Source organism: Lissotriton vulgaris, chromosome 9 (genome assembly GCF_964263255.1).
Source record: "Lissotriton vulgaris chromosome 9, aLisVul1.2, whole genome shotgun sequence".
NCBI lineage: Eukaryota > Metazoa > Chordata > Amphibia > Caudata > Salamandridae > Lissotriton > Lissotriton vulgaris.
The window spans coordinates 39,100,989-39,114,983 of NC_141697.1; positions in this window are offsets into that span (position 1 = coordinate 39,100,989).

A 13,995-nucleotide genomic window follows, 5' to 3' on the forward strand; every position below is an offset into this window, starting at 1 on the left:
AAAAGAAACCATTAGATATGTCTAATGTTGTTTTATATTTTTTCCTAACTATGTTATTCATTAGGGCTGCACTATGCGAGTTTTGTACTGCAAATGTTTTACAACATGCATTAAGGTGTCTGTAGTCCAAAACTAGACGATATGAGTTGTCTGGTTTGGAGACAGGAAACAAAGGCTTGTTCATTTGAGAGGTGCATGTTTCAATCACCCCCTGGTATTCAAGTTGATCTAAGATCTCCCTGACTTGTTTTTTAGCTTCTTGCTTAATGGGATACTGCCTTTGGGCAGTTGGTTCACTTTTTAATTGGATTTTGTGAGGAGGTGAGTCCTCATCCCATCCTACATGATTTTTATATAATGCCGGTGCCTGGGCTACTGCCCATTTCCTTGCATATGTATATTTTTTGTGAATCGGAATGTGATTCGAGAAGGCAGGCATAATCACTTCTTCGCCATGAGGGCACTCCCTGACAAACTCTGGGGGCCAATCTTTTTCAGCTAACAGAATATCATAGCCTTTTGAGAGTTTATCCCAAAATAGACCCTTTATTTTCCTAGTCTTATCACCCTCTATACGCAATGTTATTTCGCATATTTTATGGGGCTCGCTAAGTCTGGTGTCTGCAGTTTCAACCTGAATGTATTCATTCGTGTCCACTGTCTCCAGATGACTCATCAAGATCTTGCGCGCTATACTGATTTCTGCTGCACTGTCCAACATTGTCAATGCCCACTCCCCGTTTTTCAACTGATTCCTCAGTATTCTCGGCATGATTGATTACTCTAATACTGGCTACCTTCTTTTTTGGAAATTGAGATTTTTTACTCTGAGCAGGTTCCTTGTCTTTGGACTTGGTGTGCTCTCCTGGGTCTGACCGTCCTCTTCTTTCCGATTTCTGCGAAAAAGATCGAGAGGGACGTGTATCAATACTTTGATATCTATCAGGTTTTTTCAAATTATCCCTATTTCTAAGGTTATATCTTTTCTCAGAGGGCTCCCTCTGGGGAGACTGGTGTTCTCGAGTCGGAGTTCTTTCCCTCCGTCGAGGAGACCTTCCTCTGGACTGGAAAACTTTTTCCTTGGGAGTGGATTGTTTATTTCCATCCCAGCTCTTTTTAGGAGTATTTAAATTATTTTTAATAAATAATTTTTCAGGATTTTCGAGCAGTTGGGGCTTTACTGGTTTTCCACCCAAGCTGTCTCTACCTAATTCTTCATAGCATTTCTCTATGATTCTGGCAAGCTCAACTGGCTGATCTGTTATATCTGTTTCCTTCAACTTCTGGCGGATCGCCACAGATGCTGCTTCTCCCTTTATGTTGGCTAATAATATAGCCGAGACCTGCTTGAAGTCTTTCAGTAATTTCATACCAAGATTTAAAGCGGGCTCTGGACCGTATTAATTTTGAATCTGTTTTAGCACTTCTGGTATTACCGCCATAGACGGAACACCATGAGTTTTCGTGTAAATGGAAGCAAAGACTGTACCCCAAGTGTCGCAGTCCTCCACGTGTGGTGCGATTCCCAAAGGAAGGCAGATGGTCAAGATTCTGTGTTTCTCTATAGGGGTAGTATCAGGAAATACTGCCTCTATTTGAGTGATTTTCTGTGCTAACCAAAAAGGAATTTGTTCCCGTTTTATGGGTGTTTTACCAAGACATGACTGTATGTTCTGTGGTGTAATTTTATTAGTGTTCCCCTGATGAGGGGTCAGCTGTGGTACATTAACAGCTGGTTGGACTGTTGCAGTCCGCATTACATATTGGACTAATTGCCTATGTATTTATATTAATGTTTTTAGCTGTACTAACAGCTCTTCTTTAGACATTTTTGCAATGTCAGGATGTGGTGTGTAGCCGGCTAGAACCGGCCACGTTGCTCCTGGTCTACCTAGTGGACCGAGCCTGGTAATATGATCATTATGTTTTAGGGCGCCATTAAACCAGAGCAGGTGCTCTTGGAATTTTAGTGGGATTTCAGTCTCCTCGAAAGGAGCGTACTCTTCCGGTGGTTCCTCTATTTTGTAATAGTGAAACTCTTTTGTTCTAGCGTTTGCTGCTGGAAAGTTTATCCATGAATAGAATACCTCTGTCTGCCGATATTCGTGTGCCTCTATCACGAAAATTACTGTACCACCTTGTGGTGTCAGTCCGTTTTCTATAAGTTTTAACGTTATAGACTTTCTTAAATGTGCCGGGATAATTATTGCACCCGGTACAGTATCATCGGGACCCTGCTGAGTCGCATCTACTGCGCCCCCAGTGGTTCCGTTTTCTCCTGGCATTGTATAAATGCAAGGTTTGCAGAGTTGGTCTCCAAGGAGACAAAGATTAGGTGCACAATATTTTGGAACACTGTATCCTTCAAAGTTGAATAAACCAGAGCTTTACATAGGAATCTCTTCCTACTAAGGTCGGGCGGATTTTAACCTTTCACCCACTCCAGACGTCTATTGGAGTATTTGCGGGAGAAAGGGGTCTGTGTGAAAAATGCACGACTGAGTTACTCTAATGTCTTGCGTTAGTTTATCGCCTTACCAAACGTTTGGGCGCCATGTAGTGTAGTTCCTATTTTCCCAATAGGCCCTGCGCATTGGAATAACATAAACAGTAGTATCGACGTAGAAGTGCGGATCTTCCAGGCCTCTACTGACTATGCTAAACTTAATTGGGTTTGTTACTAACTAGCTCAGAGGTCACTGGAAACTTTCTTGACTGAAATAGGAAGTGATCAGCTTCCCTGGCACAGACAAGAAGGGATTCAGTTTTCCAACAACCGTGCAACATGACAACTTTGCTCCTCAGATCAAGAGTCAATCTCTATGGTTGTGTGAAACAATAGACAGTTATTTTACTCAGTCAGGTTGGTGCAGATTACTTTCACAATATGTAGAGAATAGAGAGACGGGCGTTTGTCAATAAAGGGTTAACATTTATTGAACAGTCTTTCTTCTCGTACAAGAGAAATGAATTGCCACAATTGCAAGACTTGTTATTATAAAAAGTACGTACAGTAAGATAAGTATTGCAAAATAATACTGTAAAAGCATTGATATGGTTTCTTAGCCATATAATGGTTTAAAAGGAATAAAACATATATACATTCATATATACATTAGGCTAACATACTCAACTGGTGCTTCTAACTACCCCTACCCCAGTGTACCTGACCTAAGCCTAATACTTGGGAGGGGAGTAAGTAAGTAGCTTTAAGTTAAGTTGGTTTTGCCAAGGTTTGCTTCAAGAATTCTCTCAAGGGTTTAGTCAACACCATACCTCTGGAATAGAATGATGGAGGTCTGATATCTCCCTCAGGGAAACTCGGTATCCCAGTCACCCGCAAGGGTAGACTAGAAACGCTGGAGCTGGATTTCTCGGCAGGAGAAAGGCAGCGTCTCTCTTCAGCGCGTCGAGGAGGAGGGGGGACAGCGTCCGCGGGCAGCTTGCATCTGCTGGGCTCTTGCAGGGGGGCGGCTGTTCAGCTCCTAAGTTCACCACACCATCGTTCGCTAGTTAGCAGCGATAGCAGTAGCGATAGGAGCTATGATATCTTCAGCATAACAGCAGCTTCAGGCGACGGGCAACAGGACGGTTGCTTCACCAACAGCAACGAGACAGCAGCAATTGCTTAAGGCAACGTTGGTAGTATTTATACCTGAAAGGTGCCATGTTTGACGTAAGTTTGCTGGACATAAGACGTCAATAAAGATGTCACTTAGGAAGTGATCGCTTATCAGTTGCTCATTAGAGTTCTATTACTAAAAACACAGCAAGCGGGGATTTCCAGGTTTGCTGAGTTTTTATCTTGTTGAAGAACTCGGAGTGTTAATCTAGGAAGCTCAGATAGTGACTTCTGCTCTGTCATTGCACTAATTGGTTGCAAAGGAAGTGGCAGAGAAAGCTATTCTGGAATGTGGCTCTGCTCGTGTGAGGCCAGAGATGAGTTACTGAATATTGCACTTGAACGGTTATGCCAATATAGGGAATAAATGGATTTATAGCCGAATAGGGGCATAAGGTCACAATATCGATCAGGATCCTAGATAAGCACGCAACAGAATTACAGAATAATGAGAGAATAATTATCAAACCACGGATAAAGGGGGAGGCATTGTAATCCTAGAGAAAGAAGGGCACAATCAGCAATGCCTCTCCCTTCTCTCAGACACCAAATTCTACAAGAGAATAATGATCGATCCGACACTGCGGTTACAAAATACTATAAACATCATGATACATGAAGCAGAAACTAATTCATGGATATCGAAGAAAGAAGCGGAGTATCTGGTAGCACGGGAACCAAGAATACCTTTCTTTTATTCGCTCCCTAAGACACATAAAAACAGATCACCCCCACCCGGACGCCCGATAATTTCGGGGATAGGTTCTATATTAGAACTCTTGTCAAAATTTGCCGATCAGTTCCTGAAACCATTAGTACAAGGAACACCAACATATTTAAAAGACACTAGAGACCTTCTAAATCTACTAACAGGAATGAGCTTCGAACAAGAAACGATGTTATTGGTAGGATTAGACGTGGAATCACTCTTTACCAGCCTACCTCAAAAAGAAACGCTACAGACCTTGGAAAGCATCTTATTTATGACAGAATGGAATCACCGCACCCCAAGACACTTTGTACTGGAGTGTTGCCGTCTAGCTTTGACAGAGAACTTTTTTTAATATGACGGAACATTATTTATACAAAGCCATGGAACTTCCATGGGAAGTGCGTTTGCCCCATCTATAGCCGGGCTCTATGTGAGTGAGTTTGAGTCCCAACACGTACTGAACAATTCCAATCCATTTGCTGCAAATGTATTGTTTTGGAAACGATATATAGATGATATCATAATGCTTTGGAAAAATGATAAAGATCTGAACATATTTATTGAATGGCTCAATCAGAGAGATGAATGTCTAAAATTTACCTTCACAGCAGACAAAAAAAGTCTGGACCTTCTTGACATAACGATCTTTGTTGAGAATGGACTGGTCAAGACTAAGATATACTGCAAACCGACATAAAAAACAGTCTCTTGTCATATCAGAGTTTCCACCCGAAACCATTGCGAGAGAACTTGCTGTACAGCCAATTTCTGAGGCTTAAACGGAACTGCAGTAAAGCAGGTGATTACAGAACACAAGCAAAAGAACTGAGTCAGAAATTACAAAAAAAGAGACTACCCACTAAAAACAATAGCGAAATGCCAAAAAAGAGAAAAACATCAGCCAAGAGAATGTCTTCTCCAAACCACAGCAAAGGAACCCATCACTTACCTTATGACATGCGTAACAACATATTGCCCAGCAACATATGCAGTGCAAAAAATAGTAAACAGAAATTGGCGAATCCTAACAATAGGAAAATTCAACTGGCCTAAACCAAGATTCGCAAATAAACGTACTCGGAATATAAAAGATATACTTATGCACACACTACCACAAAAACATCCAAAGATCCCAGTGACAAGGAGTATCGATATGGCCCCAATAACAGGTCACTATCCCTGTGTAACTTGCTTGGTGTGCAAATTAACCACTGTCACCAAGACACTGCAACTGACAGACTCATTCACCTGGACACAAAAACAGCATACGAATTGTAACTCAACGCACGTAATCTACATGGTTGTATGCCCCTGCGGAAAGAAAGCGGTACAAAAGGGGTTGGTGATGGACGGACCTTCTGAATCAATCAGACACTCACACCCAGTCAAGAGAAGCTTGTTTCCTGTCCAGGGAAGACATGGCTTGGCAGTTCGGGCTGGACTGTTCCCATGAGGCACAGGGTCAGACTGATTTGCATATAGCCATGTCTGAACTGGGATGGCAGAGTGGGCTAAAGAACGGTGATGGATTAAACCCAGATATTTTGACTGGCTGTGAGTGTTTGATTGATTCAGATGCTCCGTCCATCACCACCCCCTTTTGTACCGCCTGCGGAAAGAAATACATCGGAATGACATGCAGGAAAGTAAAGACACAGATTGGGGAACATAAGAGCAATATCAAAACAGAAAAGAATACAACCAAATTATGTGCCCATTTTACAGAACTGGTCCACAAGGCAGAAGACCTCAGATGGACAGTGATAGAAATGTTGCATAAGAAAACTCAAAATACCGAGAGAATTCTGTTCAAAAAGGAGCAAAGATGGGTGGATTGATTGAAAACTAATATTGACGGACTAAATGATAATATACCATGGCATCAATTTTCCAAATAGATTTCTAAAAATAAGCCCAGTAACTAATGACAGGTACCACTGTTACATTAGTATTTGGAGAATAAAGAGCATTTAGTCTGCCAAAAAATGTCTATTTTGACCAGAACTCACTACCAACAACACATTTGAAATATAATCCGTAATGGTTTAGAACATAGAAAGAGCATTGATCCAGTTCTCTCCTGACAGAGAACGTGCCCCTTTATAATATAAAAACAGTGGCTCGTAGATTTCAATAAATGTGAGAGGATTCTTATCAAAATATTTTTGGGAATACCACAACTTTAAATTAGCCTCGAGGCACTCAATAATTAGGGTTAGTATTATAGAGATGGTCGCAGTCCTATTTTTATTTCCATGAACATACACAGCCAAAAGACGCCCGAAATGTCGTTTCCGTGTCCGGGGGCAGAGCCAGCACAAGGCGCGGGGAAGTCTCAGAATGCGGGTAAGGAAGGTGCGGGAGCGCTTGCTCGTAAACCTGCTAATATCTTTTGTACTAAAGTATACCTTTAATACTTTAATGATAGCCTGGGATCAGGATAACCATAACCCCCGAGGACACGCGTCTTAGCAACTACGGAGGTAAAAATTGAGTAACACGGGTAATGACAGGGTAAAATAATAGTGAGAAAAAACGAGCGCCGTAACTAGTTTACTTATGCCCATTCAAGTTGAGACTAGCCGTATTATAACAGACATAATGGGATACCCCTGACACAAGAGAAGAAAGAGTAGTTGAAACTACACTATAGGTTAAGAAACACATCTATCAATGCATAACTCAGACGTTTGTGAATGAGAGTAGTAACAGCGGTAAAAAACGAGTGCCGCAATAAGTCAACTAACTCTTACATAAGTAGAGACTAGTCGCATGTCAACAGACATAATGAGATATCCCTGATACGAGACAGGCCCAATCAGTCTGAATTATAATTTAGGTCAAGAAATACATCACCAAATGCAGAATAAAGACGATTGTGAATAAGAGTAGTTGAACACATAAACCTTTCTCCCCATTTAAGGATTTTTCCATCTATAGCTGAAACATGATGGTCACCATACTGTAACTTCCCTAGTAAGAATGAAAGCGATATTAAGTAATATGAATAATGAGATGTTCACCTTAAGTTGAGGTTTGAGCGAAAATATGCACATATGGCTGAATGGGTATCCCACATTGTTTGTATGTTTATGTTTCTATAATTACAGGTACACCATAACCTCGAAACGAAACATAGTGGCAACACAAAATCCACTTGAATTACTGGACAAATGGTGTAAGTATTTTTGTTTAGTCCTGACAAATGCCCCATAGACCCGATTGGGCATGGAGCGGCAGAAACATGTTGACCGTTTTTTGAAAGTGGTATAATACGATCCAGTAACACGATCTATGAGTATACCCAAGATTTTTTACTAACAAGCCTCATCTAATCCCTATTAAGATTCATTCTGGATGCAGCTTGTTTTTTACTTTTTGTGGGCACTGACTTATCTCTGGACACTACTGCGCTGCCCAGAGGTTGCCTCAGGCTTGAGCCGGGCATACAGCATATTTACTAAACCCTATGACGATGCCATAACGCGAGTGTGGGGCGTAGAAACAAAATACATCGCATAGCGACTTTTCCACCGCGTTTATGAGGGTTTTTTAAGCAAACCAAGGTAACGCAGTTACAAGTGTCCATTCTGCATTTGATTCTTTGATCAAATTTAATCTTCAGACTCAAAACTGATCAACATCGAAGAGAAAAATAAAAAAAATTATTGAAATAAACATAAAATAATATTAATACCTATATAAAAAGTTCAAAAAGATAGCAAATGAAATTAATTTAAAAATTAAACCTTTACAAGTAATATAAATAATCTTGAAATTCTAATGTCTGACACATACATTTATAATGAAACAATTTCTTTCTGAAAATGTGATTTGAAATTTGTAATGATTATAATTATAAATGTGTGAAGGAATGAAAATATTTTTATAGAAATCTGAAAATGAGTTCTTAAAAATACTTATTTAGAGAATTGCATTATACGCCGACGACGTTCTGTTTTTCCTCACGGACCTGCAGCGATCTGGGCCCTAAGTCCTGGAAGTCATGCGCGTCTTTGGCGAGGTCTCCGGCCTTCGGCTGAACCTCCACAAATCGACCCTGTGGGTGCTGGGTGGCGTGGTTGTGGTGGACCCCTGGGCAACGGGACTGCGAGTGGCGACGGACGGGCTGAAGTACCTGGGTGTTTTTCTCTCGGAATCGCGGACCGTTGCCTGGGACCACAACATCGTGCCGGTATGAGAGCGGGTCCAGGCTGACATTAAAACTTGGTCCCGGATGCCTCTCTCTATCTTTGGAAGATCTGCCATCTTCAAAATGGTCGCGCTCCCACGCCTGCTGTATCAGCTACAAAATTACCCCTACCCTATTAGCCCGCAGTGGTTTCGACAAGTCAATTCGGTGCTGGGTCACTTTCTGTGGGCTGGAGGTGCGGCCAGAGTGGCGCTGAGGACGTGTTTCTTGTCTACCTATTGTGGTGGCCTGGCCACCTCCCATCTGCTATCTTACTATCAGGCTTCTCAGCTGCTCATTCTTAATGAATGGTGGTATAGTGACAGGGGGGACCCGGCCTATGCCTTGGAGCGCTTGCTCATGGGAGACAATACGCTGCATACCATTCTATACTCGACCCATCTGCGGCGGGCACTGCCGTCGGTCACAAGGGTGGTCTTTGCGGTGTGGAGAGAGGCCTTGCCCCGCATGGGCTGGTGGGGCAAATTGACGGCGGAGACGCCATTATGGCATAATGGCCTGCTCCCGGAGCTTTCGACTCTAGACGGGTTTGAGGGATGGGAGGCCATTGGCATTTCACTACTGGGCCAGGTAATGTCTGGTACTACACTTAAATCGTTTCAGGAGCTTCGAACGGAGTTCCACATGCCTCAATCCCAGTTCTTCCGTTACCTACAACTGCGTCATGCCCTCACCCCTAGCATTGCCAATCTGGAATCTCTCCCTGAGTTGAGACCGGTCGAGGCGAAGGTCTTTATGGGAGACCTGGAGGATAGAAAGGTCTCCCGTATCTACCAGACGCTGGTCACTCACTGCTCCTCTACCCTGCTCCCCCTCCCGGTGGCATGGGAGGTGGATGTGGGCCCTCTAGATGAGGACGATTGGAGGGAGGCCTTGGAATCCCCGCGTGGGACCGCTATCGCTGTGCGACATTGGCTTATCCAATTCAAGTACCTCCATAGAGACTATTACACCAGAGAGCGGCTGTGGAAAGCTGGGTTGATTGAGTCCCCGGAGTGTTTGCGCTGTGGAGCCTCACCGGGTTCTTCGCTGCATACAGTGTGGTCATGTGCTCGATTGGCTGGCTTTTGGAGGGGTGTGTGGAGCTGCTTGTCCGAGGTTCTAGGCTGGGATCTTCCCCGCACTCACCGACTGGGGTTGCTGCATGTTATGGAGGGTATTGGTGGGAACATCTATAAACGCCATTTACTGCTATTAGGACTTGTTGTTGCCAAGAGGGATCTGGCCCGAGCGTGGAAGGGAGAGAGGGCCCCCCCTTTGTCTGCGTGGAAGGCAGGGTTGGACTACTACATGGGGCTCAAAAAAACGGTATTTGAGGCAAGGGGCTGCCCCCGCAAGCACTTTCAAATCTGGAAGCGGTGGGCCGATTACAGAGGACTGTCGTTGGATCCCCCAGTGGATCGAGAAGAGGATATATGACTGTGCTAAAGTTGCTGGCCCGGTTCTGTGGCATGCCTGCCACGCTACACCTAAACTCTACTTGCTGCTAATTGTACACGTGCGCTGGGAGGGGGGGGGTGGTTCTATTGGGTAGGGTGGGTTTGGGAGTTGATGGGATGGGGTGGGTTGTGGGACTATTCTTTCTTGAGCCTTTTTTCTTTTCCTGATTGAACAGTACTGCATATGTAACACGCTGTGTCCTAACTGTTCGTGGTGATCTCCCCTGACCTACTAGCTCAAATAGGTCTGATCTCTTTTAAGATTATCTACCCCTCCAACTTGTCGAAGAATGCGAAGAAGACCTTCAAACACAATCTCAAACGTTGGCCGGAAACTCTTATATCGGACACATATATCTCCAGCAAGGGCAGTGTGGTAACAGACCAAATTTTTTACACTAACAGGAGGGCGTAGTAGAGAAAGGTTCTAACTTCTGAGATTCGCTCTAAACAACTGACCAAAACACACCATGGTTTACATTTAATCACAATACCATCCCCGGCCCTTAAGGCAGAGCTGACAGTCTCCTTATACAATAATGGGAACATCCTTATTTAAGCCCCGGACCCGAACTTCAAGCACTTTGACTCAGTCTTTTTAAGGATTAAGAACACACTGACTAACCCTAACCGGACCAACCTCCATCAGAGATGTCCACCCTCTATATCTTCTCACTCTGTGCCTTACGCCCCCTCCTCCTCCCCAATCCTACATCCCCATCTGTACCTATTCACCCCACGGATCCCTCCAACAAAACAGAGGATATGTAGATTTCCCACACCCTTAACCCTGACAAACCTACTATACATCTCTTGGGCTATGGTATGTCAGACCTTAGTGCCCTCCTCCAAGCGGATGTCCACAGCTCCTTAACATTCCTTCCCTCTAATCAAACGTCACCTTCATCACCCACTGCACGCTACAACAGCAGGGGTGAGAGGCACCACTCCAGCACTAACAACCAGGATATCACTATTATTCTACCCTTAGACTCAGGATCTTTCAGCTTTAGGGCATTGTATCGAACTGCTGCCTCTCAACCTTCAAACACCCTCTCCCACCCTCTTTACAACACATATTGGCTCAGCTAAATCCACTGTGCTCGTTCTAATCACACGCCAGACTCTTCTCAGGCCAATCTTGCACCCAATGCGAAGCTATATTATGCTAACCCTCCAGCCATTGAGGATAGCGAGACCAGTCTCAAGCAAGACTTTATCTCCACTTGTAACTGTGTTAAGGGTCGTACTCAACCCTCTAATACCCCTCTCGCTGCGGGGTCAGTCCCAGCATCTCATTCTGGTTCAGCTGAAGAGGGTATTAACAGGCCCTGTCTGGAGGAGAAGATTGCGGAGCTCAAACAGGACCTCCTTGCTGTCAAAGAGGTCATGCAGAGCATACTACTGTTCTCCTTGAAGTTGGAGAAGCTCTGGGTTACTTCCCCCTCCCAGAGGACCGATAAACACAATACACAGAATATGTTCTATGCAGCAAACGACTGCTCCTCTTTCCACTCTCCTCTTAGTTCCAGTTGGACGTCTAGGCCTCTACCTAACCATCTTTCTAGACCCCATAGACTCTTGCCTCAGCTATCTGAGGAGGACATTCTCAACCTTTTACTCTCTTACACTGACTCAAGTACTTTCTCCTCCTTTTGCTCTACTCTAAACATCCCCTCAATTACTCCGGACCCTGACAGGGAACTAAGCGTCAATCACAGATTGGTTAACAAAGGAAACCTATTCAAACCTACTCCAAATAACCACCTCTCATCATGAACTTATCACCTCCAACCATCACAGCAGATCGATGCCACTCAACTGTAGATCAGCTGTGAAACATGCAGCCTAGATTTCAGAACTCATCATTTCACAAGACTTGGACTTACTGATTCTCACTGAAACCTGGCTCAAAGATACCTCCTCACCTCATCTTAATCCACCTGCCTTCGCCATTATCAGATGCGATCGACTTGTTAAACCTGGGGTGGTATTGCTTGCACTCATCGCTCCAACCTCACCGTAAAGCAATTGGTTTGTTCAGCGCTATCCTCCTGTGAACAGCTGGTCATTGAAATTTGGAATAAGGGCAAAAAGGGCAAAAAGGTTTGTGTGCTGCATTCGATTCATTATCCTCCGGGGGACAATCTGGTCTTCATAGTGCAAATCGTGGAGGTCTTTAGCTCAATCTCTGACCAACTCTGCCACATCTTCATCTGAGACTTTCACCTTTATTGGAATGACTCAAATGATCTTTAGTCTGTTCCTTTAAGGCTTTCCTCTCGGACCTTAACCTCTCACAGTTCTGTAAGGGCCCTACCCACAATAAGGGAGCCACTCTCAACCTTATCATTGCCAAAGACAATAGCATACAACTTTGCGACATCCTACACTGTGACTGGTCGGATAATCATCTAATTCCTTTCCACATCCTGGAAAAGTCCTATGTAGACAGGGCCAACCCCTTAAAGCTAAACAACTGACGCGCAATATGAGAGACCTCAAAATCAATTTGCTAACTTCTATCACCAAAAATAGACTTCAGCCATCTCACAACATGACCAACCTTGATGATCTCTCTGATAATTACATTAACACTGTATCTAACATTCTTGATACTATTACACTGAAACAACTCAAAAGGATTCCAGTCAAACAATTCAGACCTTGGTTTAATGGTGCCCTAAATGATGAGAGGCGCAATCTTAGACTCTCAGAGAGGCTATGGAGAAACGCTCCCTCCACCACAAGTCTCACGCAATTAAGGAAAGTGAGAAGTATTTACAAGCACATCTGCATGGCTAAAACTGACCACTTCAGGGCTCAGCTTGATGGAGCCAAAAATAGACCTCAGAAGCTCTTTGAAATCATCAGGCAACAAGCCAACCATTCTTCCAACCCGAACTCTACTCCCTAGTGGGGAGGTTTTCACAGCTCACTTCTCTGAAAAACAAAATTAATTGAGTTAGAGCTACTACCAATTACCCCAACTCAGAGGCATCCGAACCTCGCTGCATTATCAGATGAGCTGGTGGAACACTCAGCAATATCCTCGCCCTTTGGATGTTCTCTCAAAAGTAACGCCTCTTGGAATTCCTTTCTCCTCCCAGATGTCACGGAGCTTCTACACAATATATGGCGTCTCTTAAACCCTCCAACTATTTCAGTAATCCTTTACATGCTAAGCTTTTTAAAGAGCTCAATTCAGCCCTTCTCCCTCTTTGATCCAGGATCATTCATGAATCCCTCTCACAGGGTAAGATACCTGAATGCCTCACGATGCGGCAAGTTACTCCCATTCCTAAGAAGCCCAACGCAGATCTTTCAGATCCTAACAACTTACGACCCATCACCAGCATCATAACACTAGCTAAATTGCTCGAAAAATGCGTTCACACACTGCTATGCAACAACATAAAGAATTATCAACTTCTTGACCCCTATCAGTCAGGTTGCAGAACAGGGCCCAGTACTGAAACAGCACTAATGCACATTGTTGATGATGACTTGAGATCCCTTGACCAAAATGTCCCTTCTCTCCTGATCCTTCTGGACCTGTCCTCAGCCTTTGATACCATCAAAAATGAAAACCTAATTGCTCTTCTTCAGCACAGGAAGAGTCTCTCGGGCCCTGTCCTACACTGGTTTGCCTCCTTTCTACATAACCAAACACAAAGGATCAAAGTCAACCATTCCCTTGCTTCTAGTACCCCTGTCACTATCAGAGTGCCTCAAGGGTCCGCCCTCTCGCCCACTCTCTTCAACCTTTTTATGGAACCACTTACTGTCATTGTGAACCTTGCTAACATTCAGTACCACATGTATGCGGATGAGACGCAACTGTACTTGAAGATCTCGTCTCAAGAGGACATAAAAACGCTAAATGCAGCACTTGCACAAACCAAACAATGGTTATCTTAGTACCATCTTCTGTTAAATACTCTCAAAACTGAATTTCTTCAAATTGCCCCCACCACCCCATCACTCTGCACCTACCCTGGACTGGCTC